The sequence below is a fragment of the Lepus europaeus genome, chromosome 8 (assembly GCF_033115175.1).
Source record: "Lepus europaeus isolate LE1 chromosome 8, mLepTim1.pri, whole genome shotgun sequence".
Taxonomy (NCBI): domain Eukaryota; kingdom Metazoa; phylum Chordata; class Mammalia; order Lagomorpha; family Leporidae; genus Lepus; species Lepus europaeus.
The window spans coordinates 34,874,269-34,887,606 of NC_084834.1; positions in this window are offsets into that span (position 1 = coordinate 34,874,269).

Here is a 13,338-nt window from a genome sequence, read left to right on the forward strand (position 1 = left end):
TTTGATGTACAAGTTATTCTTAACCTCTAGGAGGATTGAACTAATTGTCCCTCAACATTTTATATAGAGAATCATACTGCTGAAGTTCTTAGACAACTATTTTTCTTTTTTTTTTAAGTTTTATTTAATGAATATAAATTTCCAGTGTACAGCTTATGGATTACAATGGCTTCCCCCTCCCATAACTTCCCTCCCACCCACAACCCTCCCCTCTCCCACTCCCTCTCCCCTTCCATTTCCATCAAGATTCATTTTCAATTCGCTTTATATACAGAAGATCAATTTAGTATAAAGATTTCAACAGTTTGAGTACTAGTTATAGCATTAAATCACAATGTACAGCACATTAAGGACAGAGATCCCACATCAGGAGCAAGTGCACAGTGGCTCCTGTTGTTGACCCAACAAATTGACACTCTAGTTTATGGCGCCAGTAACCATCCTAGGCTGTCATCATGAGTTGCCAAGGCTATGGAAGCCTTCCAAGTTTACCGACTCTGATCATATTTAGACAAGGTCATAAAAGACAGAGTGAGGATAGTAACCAATGATCCTAAGAGTGGCATTTACCAGGTTTGAACAATTATACAGCATTAAGTGGGGAAGAGGACCATCAGTACACACAGGTTGGGAATAGAGCCATTGGTGGTACAGTAGAAGTTATGATTACAAAGGAATGAGGCCCAAGTGCACTAGACAGGGCCTAGAACAAAGGACAGAGTCATTATTAGAGGAGCTAAGAAAGGTGCTGTCTAAGCTACAAGTAATTTTTCTGATTAAGAGGCAAATAGAACCTGACAGAAGGGGCTTGATAATAATCTGGTGGGCTTTAGGCCTTGTAAGTTAAGAGGCCCAGACCTATCTATCTCTTTACATGGGGTACATCCTAAGGGAGGTGTGAACCTCCTAGGGGAAGGCACTCTGTTGACTTTCATTACTTGGCTGGCCTGGGAGGAGAGCTGGCCAGGTAAAGGCAAGGGGCATCTCTAACAAGAAATTTACAGTTCTGCCTGCAATGTTGCTGACCCTACTTGGCCGTCCCCTCAGCTGCAGTGGTCACTTTGGAAGTTGGGCTGAGTGAAGGGCTTTTCAGCTTAGAGCCAATACGATCTGTGGCTCTGACCTGGGCATCCTTCGACTCCAGGGCAGGTCCATTTCCAGTGATCCAACTCTTGGCTGGCAGAGCTGCCAGGGCTCTTCACAAGCTGACTTCTGCTGAAGCCCAGGCTTACCACATTGAAAGCCACTGCAGTGGACTGGCCTGTTGGGTCTCCTTGAGGGCAGATCACTGTACAGAGCTCCATTTAATAGGCCTGCCACCCATTGCTTCTGATGCCTAGCTTTCTTTTCCTCCTGGTTTGTGTTAAAGCAGACCAGAGGATGCAAGTCAAGGGAGTGCCCATGTCCCATCTCTAATCTTCGGTGGCCTGAACTACAAGTCTATAGTCACAGGCATGTTCTGTAGTAGTTTTTCTAAGGTAGACAATGCCCATGAGGAAAATTATATTCTCACTTTAAAACTTTCTTTCCCTTTGGTCTGAAAGGGAGGTTTTTTCTACTTACTGTATACTTCGCTGATGGTGAAGTGAATCTAGATATGAGATTATTATTTAAGTTCTTATTTTGGCTATGCTATTCCAGGAAAATGTTAGCCATCTCTTTTATAAGGTCTAAAGATTAAATTGTACATCCTACAGATTCCTTCATAATAGAATTAGTTTCCTACCTTGAAGAGAATAGAGAAATGAAAGAACAAGTTGGGCTTAGAATAGAGAAATGAGGGAGCAAGTCCTAGCTCGCTTGCTGACAACAGCAATATCACATGAATACTTAGCAAACTGTTTCAACCATTAGATAACAACTTAAGAAAACATTTACCAGAAGGTCCAATGCCTTCTATAAATTTTAAGAATCATGTATTTGAAAACACCTCTTAAATATCTAACATGGTGTAGTTTGTTTAGCCAGTAAACTTAAGCACAACCATCTAAAATGTTTTTAGTTTCCTTCTACCAACACGTTTAAAACATATGATACACAGGTTCAGGTCATACAATTTAAAATGTATCTTTGTTTGATTTTAGCAGCTTAAATTTATGGACAATCTTATCTATAAGCCATTTAAAATAAAACTCTTAATAAAATTTCCCCATGTGGACATACAATATGTACACACATATAACATAGCATAATAGACCAATATGGCAATTTTAATAATAGTTTTTAAAATCTTTAATTCTTTTTGTAGATTGCCAATTGATTTGAATTGCTTTTTCTTTTTAGTAACCTCAGTTAACCATACTTTCTCTCAGTTGGTAATGTTAATACATTATTGGCTTCATCTGTTTACAGAGCCATCCCAAAGTACTGAATACAATAGAAGTGGCTGGAAAAAGTCCATAGGAACCTATAGGAGGACAGCTAAACACAGAACCAACAACGCTTTAGTTTTATGAGCAGCACATCATATATAACTATGGATGACAAAAGACTTTAAGTCGCCATGTTTAAAATTATAAACTCATCAACCAACAAGAGGCACTTGCTTACTTCACAGTATTTTTGAAAGCACCTGTAGGATTTTACAAGTATTCAACCCTTTAGGCCTCTGGGGCTTTCTCATTAAGATAACTATCATGTCTAGTAACACAAGATCATTAGACTTTTTAATTCTCAAACATTTGTATTAATAGCATTTTCCACTATAAAACTTAAAGTCTGGTACCACATCACCTCTTGACAGTCCTTCTAATATAATCCAAATAGCCTGATTGGTTGGTGTCTCTATAAGATGAGAGACATAGGTCCTTCAATTTTTTCAGTTGGGCCCAAACTGGAAAAACCAAAGTCCAGGATTTACTGGAAATTTTAGAGACCAGATTGTTTGAAACTTTGATTTTTTTTTCATTTTTTTTTCTTTTTTGACAGGCAGAGTGGATAGTGAGAGAGAGAGACAGAGAGAAAGGTCTTCCTTTTGCCATTGGTTCACCCTCCAGTGGCCGCCGCGGTAGCGCGCTGCGGCCGGCGCACCGCGCTGTTCCGATGGCAGGAGCCAGGTGCTTCTCCTGGTCTCCCATGGGGTGCAGGACCCAAGCACCTGGGCCATCCTCCACTGCACTCCCTGGCCACAGCAGAGAGCTGGCCTGGAAGAGGGGCAACCGGGACAGGATCGGTGCCCTGACCGGGACTAGAACCCGGTGTGCTGGCGCCGCAAGGCGGAGGATTATGCTAGTGAGCCGCGGCGCCGGCCGAAACTTTGATTTTTTGAATGCCTGTCAAGAATGCCAAGAAGGCTCAAAATCCAAAATATCTGGTTGAAATAAGATTCCTTAAAATCATGACATAACATAGACCAAATTTGATCATTGTTACAAGGTGATTATTCAAATCTTTGAAAATAAGCACATATTTAAATAACCGATAGCTCTTAATAAAAATTCAGCTGTTTTTGAACAATTAGAATTTAACAGACATCAAGAGAACATAATAGATTACTTTAACACATTGCTTTAACAGAGCATCAGAGTTTAATTCTATGTCAAAGAGAAATTGAGCTTCCTGTGATCTTTTGCTGTGAGGTTTCCTTCCTTTACCTTCTTTCATATTGGTGACCATGTTTCTGTGTGTAACACATCTTTAAGCATCTTTTGCAGGGAAGGATGAGTGGCAACAAATTCTTTCAGTTTCTGTTTGCTATGAAAAGTCTTAATTTCACCTTCATTCACAAATGAGAGTTTTGAAGGATATAGTATTCTGGGCTGGCAGTTTTTCTCTCTTAGTACCTGGGCTATGTCTCGCCATTCCCTTCTAGCTTGTAGGGTTTCTGATGAGAAGTCTGCTGTGAGTCTAATTGGAGATCCTCTAAGAGTAATCTGACGTTTCTCTCTTGCACATTTTAGGATCTTTTCTTTATGTTTCACTGTGGTGAGTTTGATTACAACATGTCGTGGTGAGGATCTCTTTTGGTCATGTTTATTAGGGGTTCTATAAGCTTCCTGTACTAAGATGCCTCTGTCCTTCTCCAAACCTGGGAAATTTTCTGCTAGTATCTCACTGAAAATGCCTTCTAATCCTTTCTCCCTCTCCATGCCTTCAGGAACTCCTAGAACCCGAATGTTGGGTTTTTTAATAGTATCCTGTAGATTCCAGACAATATTTTTTAGATTTCTAATTTGTTCTTCTTTTCTTTGGTTTGCCTGTTTCCTTTCCTGTTTTCTGTCTTCTAAGTCTGATATTCTCTCTTCTGCTTCGCCCATTCTGTTTTTAAGGCTCTCTAATGTGTTTGTCATTTGATCTATTGAATTCTTCATTTCATTATGATTTCTCGTCACTATCACAGTTTCTTGTTCCACTAGTTGTTTCATTTCATTTTGATTCCTCCTTAATATTTCATTTTCACGAGAGAGATTTTCTATCTTGTCCACTAAGGATTTCTGTAGTTCAAGAATTTGTTTTTGAGAACTTCTTAATGTTCTTATCAATTTTTTGAGATCTGCTTCTTGCATTTCTTCGATCTCATCATCTTCATAATCTTGAATTGGGGTGTCTTTTTCATTTGGGGGCGTCATAGTGTCTTCCTTGTTCTTGTTAGCTTGGTTTTTGCGTTTGTTGTTTGGCATGTTGGAGATATTTGGTTTCTTCACTGTGGTGTTTTTTCTTGTTATACTATGGCTCTATATTAAGTGGACTGTCTGCTTTCAGTGGAGCCTTAGAGGCTTGAGATGAGTGTGGACTGAGAGCTGTGTTTGGTTCCTCAGGATTGAGGGTGTGTCAAGGATGACACTCCCAGGTTAGGTGTGGTAAATCTCTCTTTCTTTTTTTGATTCAAAAGGGAAGTAATTCCGCACAGCTGAATGTAATTGGAGGTAGTTAGCAGGCAAATGATATACCCACAGGAGCCAGAGATTGGGAGTTCTTTCCCAAGGACCACACAGGGAATCTCTGCTGCCCTCAGTGTGGGCTCCAATTCTCCTGCAGTCTCCCACTGGGTTGACAAGTTAGATGCTAATCTCCTGTTATTTCACCCCTCCCCCCAGAGTCAGGTTTTTCTGCTCTGCTCAGGGCTGGTGCAGACCTGAGGTCGCCCTGCTTATGACGTATGTCCAAAATGGCGCCTGCTCTGTCTTGCTCGCCTTTGAGAGGTGAGCGGAGAGAGAGAAACTTGTGTCCGTATCGATCACTTTTTTTATTTTTTTCCTCTCTCTCTTCTAGTTAGCCTGGTGAGTTTTTCCCCACGGAGTTCCCTCTAGCCTCCTCTTTCCGCTTGCCCGCTTGTGTCTCGGGCTATTGAGGTTCGGCTCACCTCGCATTCCAGCGCTGGTGTGTTGAGTCTGCCGCTGGTGTCCCGAACTTGGGCTCCCACGCTCTCCACGTAGGTCCACTGTGAATCACTAGTTCCGGAAGAGTTTCCTCTGCTGTTTCATCCCCTACTCTTCCTTGAGCCTGCAGTATCTCCACTTATATTAAAGTGTCTCTCCCCCGGACTAATAGTGTGCTCCCTGCCTATTCTGCCATCTTGCCGCTCCTCTCAGACAACTATTTTTCTTAATTATAGGTTTCTAGATACTACAGACAATAATTATAGAAATATGGAATTTTGGAATTAGAAAGCATTTAAAATAATTATAATTTGATATTTCCAATTTTCATATGTGAGGAGATTCTGAAGTATTGTGTGACTTGCTCAAGGCCATTTAATTCTTGGAAAACCAATGATAGCACCTGGAAATTTGGAATCCAGATTCTGAATTCTTCCCAACCTACATATTGACATTAAATGCCCTCACAGTAGTGGGACCTGTTGGGAATGATTTTTTTTTTTTTGAGCTTTTCAAAAAGATCTCTTTTGGTAATTTTGAAAACAAGATAGTTCTGCATACATATATATGTGTAAATACATTTCAATGTACACTCATAGTAATAATATCCATCGTAACATACATACAAGTAAAATATATGCACATATATGAGTTATAATAAAACATTCCTGAAGGGCCAGACTAGAAATGATTTGTTTCAAGAAATATGTGGTGGTGTGTTTGGCCTAGTAGTTAACATGCAGGTTGTGACTTCTACATCTCATAATGGCATCCGTGGCTTAAATTCCAGTTCCACTCCCAATTTAAGTTTCCTGATGCACACCCTGGGAGACAGTGATGGTGGCTCAACTGGTTGGGTTTCTATCACCCACATGGGGAACTCAGATTGAGTTCTTGGCTCCTGGCTTTATTTTGGCCCAGACCCAGTCATTGCTCTAATGGAACCTTTTAACCTTCCATCACAACAATTCTAACAATTAGGATTTTAGATGTAATTGATCACTTCATTAATGTCTGTTGCCTCTCCCCCACTCTGGACTGACTCTTACAATTTGAGGACTGGGGCACCTTAGTGCTTGGCCCAGTGTCTTAATATTTGTGGAATGCGCAAAGACAAGTAAAATATCCACTCACCCCAATTCTCTCTGTATTTTAATTCTTTTTTGAAAAGATTTTTCCTTCTTTCTCTTAATTTTATTTAAGGTGTACAAATTTCAGGCATTTCATATATATAGATTTAGGATAGTGATTTTTCCCACTCTACCCCCACCTCCCATGCATGCTCTTACCTTTCTTCCTCCTCTCTCCTATCCCCACTCTTAATTTTTACAAATATCTATTTTAAGCTTACTTTATACTTGTAAGAATAATCCTATACTTAGTAAAGAGTTCAACTAAGAGTATGAGGAAAAAAAACCAACACTGTACTTCAACAGTAGAAACAAGGGCTGCAAAAAATCATCAAATATCAAAATGTCAATACGTTACATTTTAGATACTCTGCTAGTTTTTGTGATTTTTAAAAAAATTTATTTAGGGTACTCAAGTTTCATGTATTTCATAAATAGATTTAGGAATATAGTGATACTTCTCACCCAACCCTCCCTCCTGCCCATGCTCCAACCTTTCTTCCTCCTCCTCCCTCTCCCATTCCCACTCTTAAATTTTACAAAGTTCTACTTTGAGTTTACTTAATGATCATAAAGTTAACCTTACACTAAGTATAAGAATTCAACACATAGTATGGAAAAAGAAAAACCATTGCTCCTCAATAGAAAAGTGCTGTAAACCAGCATCAATTATCAAAACGTCCGTTTCACTCCAATACATTACATTTTAGATACTTTTTTTTTTTGACAGGCAGAGTGGACAGTGAGAGAGAGAGACAGAGAGAAAGGTCTTCCTTCTGTTGGTTCACTCCCCACCCCCCAATGGCCACTGCGGCCGGCGCACCGCGCTGATCCGAAGCCAGGAGCCAGGTGCTTCTCCTGGTCTCCCATGCAGGTGCAGGGCCCAAGGACTTGGGCCATCCTCCACTGCCCTCCCAGGCCACAGCAGAGAGCTGGACAGGAAGAGGAGCGACCAGGACAGAATCCAGTGCCCTGACTGAGACTAGAACCCTGTGTGCTGGCACCACAGGCGGAGGATTAGCCTATTGAGCTGCGGTGCCAGCCACATTTTAGATACTCTTAGTTATCTCAGATTAGGCAAACCATATGGTATCTGTCTATTTTGAGACTGGCTTATTTCACTAATGTAATGTTTTCCAGTTGCATCCATTTTGTTGCAAAAGACAGGATTTTCTTTTCTTTTCTTCTCTTTTTTAACCACTGAGTAGTATCCTATAGTGTATATACACCATCATTTCTTTATCCAGTTTTCAGTTGATGGACATTTGGGTCGATTCCATATTTTAGCTATTGTGAATTTTGCTGCAATGAACATGGGGGTTCAGATAACTCTTTTAGATGCATTTTCTTTTGGTTTGGGTAAGTTCCCAGGAGTGGCATGGCTGGGTCATGTGGTAGATCTATATTCAGTTTTCTGAGATATCTCCATACTGTCTTCTACAGTGGCTGTACCAGTTTACATTCTCACCAATAGTGGATTAGGGCAGCCTTTTCCCTACATCCTCTCCAGCATTTGTCATTTACTGATTTCTTTACGGGGTGAGTTGAAACCTCATTGTGGTTTTGATTTGCATTTCCTTGATGGCTATTGATCCTGAGCATTTTTTCATGTTTCTATTGACCACTTGGATTTCCTCTTTTGAAAAATGCCTGTTCAAGTCCTTTGCCCATTTCATAACTTGATTGCTTGTTTTGTTGTTGTTGAGGTTCTTGAACTCTTTATAGATTCTGGATATTAATCCTTTATTATTTACATATTTTGCAAATATTTTCTCCCATTTTGTCAATTGCCTTTTCACTTTGCTGAATGTTTCTTTTGCAGTACAGAAGCTTCTCAGCTTGAAGCAATTCCATTTGTTAATTTTGGCTTTGATTGCCTGTGCTTCTGGGGTCTTTTCCAAGAAGTCTTTGCCTATGCAAATGCCTTGCAGAGTTTCCACAGTGTTCTCTGTTTCCTTTCTTCCTTCTAGCTTTAGGTTGAGGAAAATTCATTTAAATTTCTGCTTGTTACTCCTTCAACTCCAAAGTGCCGCAATACGCTTTATTCCAAGCACTTCCAACAGACTTCAGGCTGGGGCTGTCATACTGGAGTCTTCCATAGCAGGCAGATCTGAAGGATCAATAAAGCCATATTCCTGATGTCTGAAGACAAAGAGGAGGAGAGTGGAAACTATGCTTGGTAGCAAAGTGACAAGCTCCACAGTACTGTTAGCAGAATGTTAGCCAGCTGCCATTCACTCTAAATAATATTATTCAGAGAATATTCTCAACATTTATTTCATTTTGAATGAGCAGGGCCCAACTCTTAAAGATGAGAGTCCGTAAGGTTCTTATTACCTGCACACAAAATGAAAATGTCTTCCTCAGAGGGATTGGGTTACTCCACAGTATTAACTAAATAAATCACTGGGACTCCTTGAGTATATTGAGGAGGATGGGACCCTGGAAAGAATTAAGAAACAAACATGATAATTAGGTCATTGAGGAAAGTTACAGAGAAGGACTAGATGTGCTGATACCACCTATTTGAGAGCTGGCAGAATATTCCATAATACACAACTGGATCCCAAACCAAGGGCCAGAAAAAGGTCAGCAAAAAGTACCTTCAGAAAGAGAAGAAGGTTTTCCCTCTCACTTTAGGGACAAAGAGATCTCTGCCTGCCCTAATCCATATGTATTCTTCCTGGAGCAGCAGGGGTAAATGTCACCCAGACTCTTCAGGATGCTTTTTGGGCCCTGGACTCAATGCATATGCACTTTGGATAAAATATGAAGTTTCTACATTCCAGGAAAAGTCAAATAGAGAAAGAAAAGACACCTTTTTTGCAATGATTGCAGAATTTATTAAGATGAATTAATAACTGCAGGGCAGGTACAACACTTCCTCATCCAGGGACTGTGAAAGTTGGGCCTGGATTCTACATCCCAAACACACCAAATGCCCCTGTCATGTGGAGACAGTGAAAATCCCAGAAGAGAGTCTGAACACAGTTGGTTTTGTGGGCCCTGAGAGCAGTCACATCAGGAAGTGAGTTATGTGCAGCCATCTACAGTCTCCCTGTGAAGCTTTGTGAAAGGTTGCAACAGGATCTGAGCTGTGATCTGGAGAAGGAAGAGAAGCTGTCATCTCCTGACTTAGTATGGTGGAGTGTAGGTAGCCCCACCTCTTCCCCAGCGTGGTGGCAACCACCAACTACAGTCACTTACTAATGGGATTTTAGAATTCTGAGACTTGGTGAGTGGTCTAAAGGACTTGCTCCTGAACATGCACAAAAATGCTGAGATGTAACAGGATAGATTGGCCCCAGAAGTCAGTCAATTGTGTGCATATTAAATAAGAATGTGGTATCTTTGGTGCTTATGAGCTAGGAAGAATAGATATAACACACACATGTAGAAAGACTGTTGCTCAAGCCATATGAATTAGTTATCTGATGCACAGTGTTAGGAACAGTGTGCCACACCTCTATGCTAAAAAATAACTAATGTTAATTATGAACTGACTGTGCAACACTATTCCATTGCTTTGTGTGTGTTGTCTCATTTAATATTCACAAAAATATTACCTTGTAGGTTCTTTTATTATCCTCACTCTGTGGGTGGCATTCTCTTCTCCAAGTAAGTTATTTGGTGAATCAGAACTGAACCCAAGGAATCCGATTCCAGGATGCTGCCCTCACTCATTGCCTATACTTTCTCTATTGACCCTCATGTGACATCATTGATCTCCTGGTAAACTCTTAGGCCATTCTCCTCTCACTGTGTTGGTTGTACAACAACTATCAACTAGCACCAATATAGACCAACATTTGTATATGTACGGCATATGTATGGAACACACCCTGCCTACTCTTTAGTTTTTAAACACTATGAAAACCTTTCTCGAGTCAAAGGAATCACACAAACAAGATTAATGTCTGCTAATACTAACTGATAAAACCAAAAAGATGGAGAGAAGGATCCAACATGGGAAGGGGGAGACATAGCAGACTCATAGAATGACAGATGTCCTAAATAGCACTCTGGCCTCAGAATCAGCTCTTAAGGCATTTGGATTGGGCTGAAGAGCCTATGAGAGTATTTAGGCATGGAAAGCCAAGACACTCTGGGGAAAAAAAAAAAGATGAAGAAGAAGAAGAAGACATAAATGAAGGATCTCAGCGAGTGTGATCCCAGTGGAAAGAATGGGGCCATCAAAGTAGGAGGTACCTTTCTCTGAAGGGAGGAGAGAACTTCCACTTTGACTATGGCCCTGTCGGAATAGGATCGAAGTCGGTGAACCCTAAAGGCTTCCATAGCCTCGGCAACTCATGGCTAGAGCCTAGGGAGATCACTGACGCCATAAACAAGAGTGTTAAATTGTTAAATCAACATTAGGAGTCACTGTGTACTTACGTCCCATGTGGGATCTGTCCTTAATAGGTTGTCCAAGGTGAAGTAATGATATAGCTAGTACTGAAACAGTATTTTTACACTTTGTGGTTATGTGTGGGTGCAAACTGATGAAATCTTTACTTAGTATATACTGAAGTGATCTTCTGTATAAAAAGATAATTGAAAATGAAAAAAAAAAAACCCTTGGTGTTAAATTGGAAATTACATAGAAAAGTAATCAATCTTTTAAAAAAAATATCATGCAGGATCTCTGTCATTAATGTGATGTACACTGTTATTTAATGCTATAACTAGTACTCCAATAGTATTTTTTCACTTTGTGCTACTATGTGAGGGCAAACTGTTGAAATCTTTATATATACTAAAGTGATTTTTCTGTATATAAAGAGAATTGAAAATGAATCTTGATGGGAATGGAAGGGGAGAGCGAGTGGGAAAGGGGAGGGTTGCAGGTCGGGGGGAAGTTGTGGGGGGGAGCCTTTGTAGTCCATAAGCTGTACTTTGGAAATTTATATTCATTAAATAAAAAAAAATAAATTAAAAAAAAAGAAAAAAGAAAACCTTTCTCACTCATGTAACAGTGCCTTTGTCTTTGTTTTCCCAGCACTCTCACTCCTTAATGGCATCATTCTTTCTTGTAGTTCTTTATATAGATTTGCAAGTCTTTGTCTGTTTCACAGACTCCCCTCTCTTGCCTTTTAAATGTTAGTGTACCAGGGTTCTGCCTCCTCTCTTTCTTGTCACTGTCTGTATTATCTTTGGGTGATCTCAATTACTCTGATGGCTGCAGCTTTCACCAGGATACTCACAAATCCCAGTTTTCTTTCCCTTCCCAGATATTTTTTCTGTTCTGAAATATTGAGTTTGTGAAAGCAAATTTTAACTAAGAAAATCTCATTACATTTGAGATGTGGTCTATTTCCTCAAAGACATTTCAATTTAGTAACTATAAATTTTATATATTAATGAGAAACAAATATTATCCTTGTGTCTATATTCAGCTATTCAAAGTATTTTGATTTTAAGTTGAATTTAGAAGATGATAGCAAACACTTTATGGTATACTAGTAATTATGTGTTATATATTTAATGTGCACATTTAATTTTTATTGGTAATAAAAATAATATTACCAGAGTAAGGATTAAAAGCCACTTAAGGGAATATAGAAGTATTAATTAATAATATTTAGCTACTTATATTTAATAGAATTATTCTTTGAAATTACCTTGTCTCAAAAATGTAGGCATAAAATGAATTTATAGATGTTCAACTTTAAAGCACTTTTATACATAGTAAAAACTTAGCCATTTGCATAAGCACAAACTTTGTTTATGAGGAAAACAAATATTTCCTATGTAGCTGAGAATATAGTTATCAGTGGAAAATGAAAACTACATCATTAATCTCTATAGGATTTCCTTACTACTTTTAAAAATATAAAATTGAGTTAAGGATTTTCTTATTCTGTTTTATGTTTCTATAACATAAGTAGATTACAGCAGGTTATGTGTAAAGCAAAGAAGTTCATTTGGTTCACGATTCTGGTGGCTGCTAAATTCAAACAGCGTGGCTCCACTGTCTTGCTACATTTCAACACAGTAGAGAATCTGAAATGGATCCAGCTATGTGTGGGAGAAATATGTATATGGATAAAGAAGCAAGAGAATGGGGAGGTGTTAGGCTTCCTCTTTTATAGCAACTCACTCTTTTTTTTTTTTTTTGACAGGCAGAGTTAGACATTGAGAGAGAGAGAGAGAGAGAGAGAGAAAGGTCTTCCTTCCGTTGGTTCACTTCCCAAATGGCCACCACGGCTGGCGCTGCACTGATCCAAAGCCAGGAGCCAGGTGCTTCTCCTGGTCTCCCATGCGGGTGCAGGGCCCAAGCACTTGGGCCATCCTCCACTGCCCTCCCAGGCCACAGCAGAAAGCTGGACTAGAAGAGGAGCAACAGGGACAGAACCAGTGCCCCAACCGGGACTTAAATCCAGAGTACCAGTGCCGCAGTCAGATGATTAGCCTAGTGAGCCGTGGCGCCGGCCATAGCAACTCACTCTTACATGAACCAAACCCATCCCAAAAGACTCTCACCCACTCCTGAGATATAGCTTTAATCCTTTCATGAGGGTGGAGCCCCATGACCCAATTCCTTCCAAAGGCCTAATCTCTTAACATCTTTTAAAGATTCCACCATCTTAATACTACCACATAGAGGACCAAGCGTTCAGCACAAGAACATTTGGTGGACAGACATGAAAACATGTTCAAACAATAGTAATACCCTTCAGGATTTTCTGTTAATACCTTTCTGAAGCTAGAATCAGAAGAACAGTGACTCTGGAATTATTTGGTTAATTCAGAGAAAACTTTCATTTCTCTGTAAACATTTTCTTTAAACTATCCAGGTTTGGATATCACTTATACTCAAGACTTTAAACTTAACTTTCTTTAAGAAAAAAAAAGTTATCCACTGGTGATCTGGGCATAGAAGACAACTC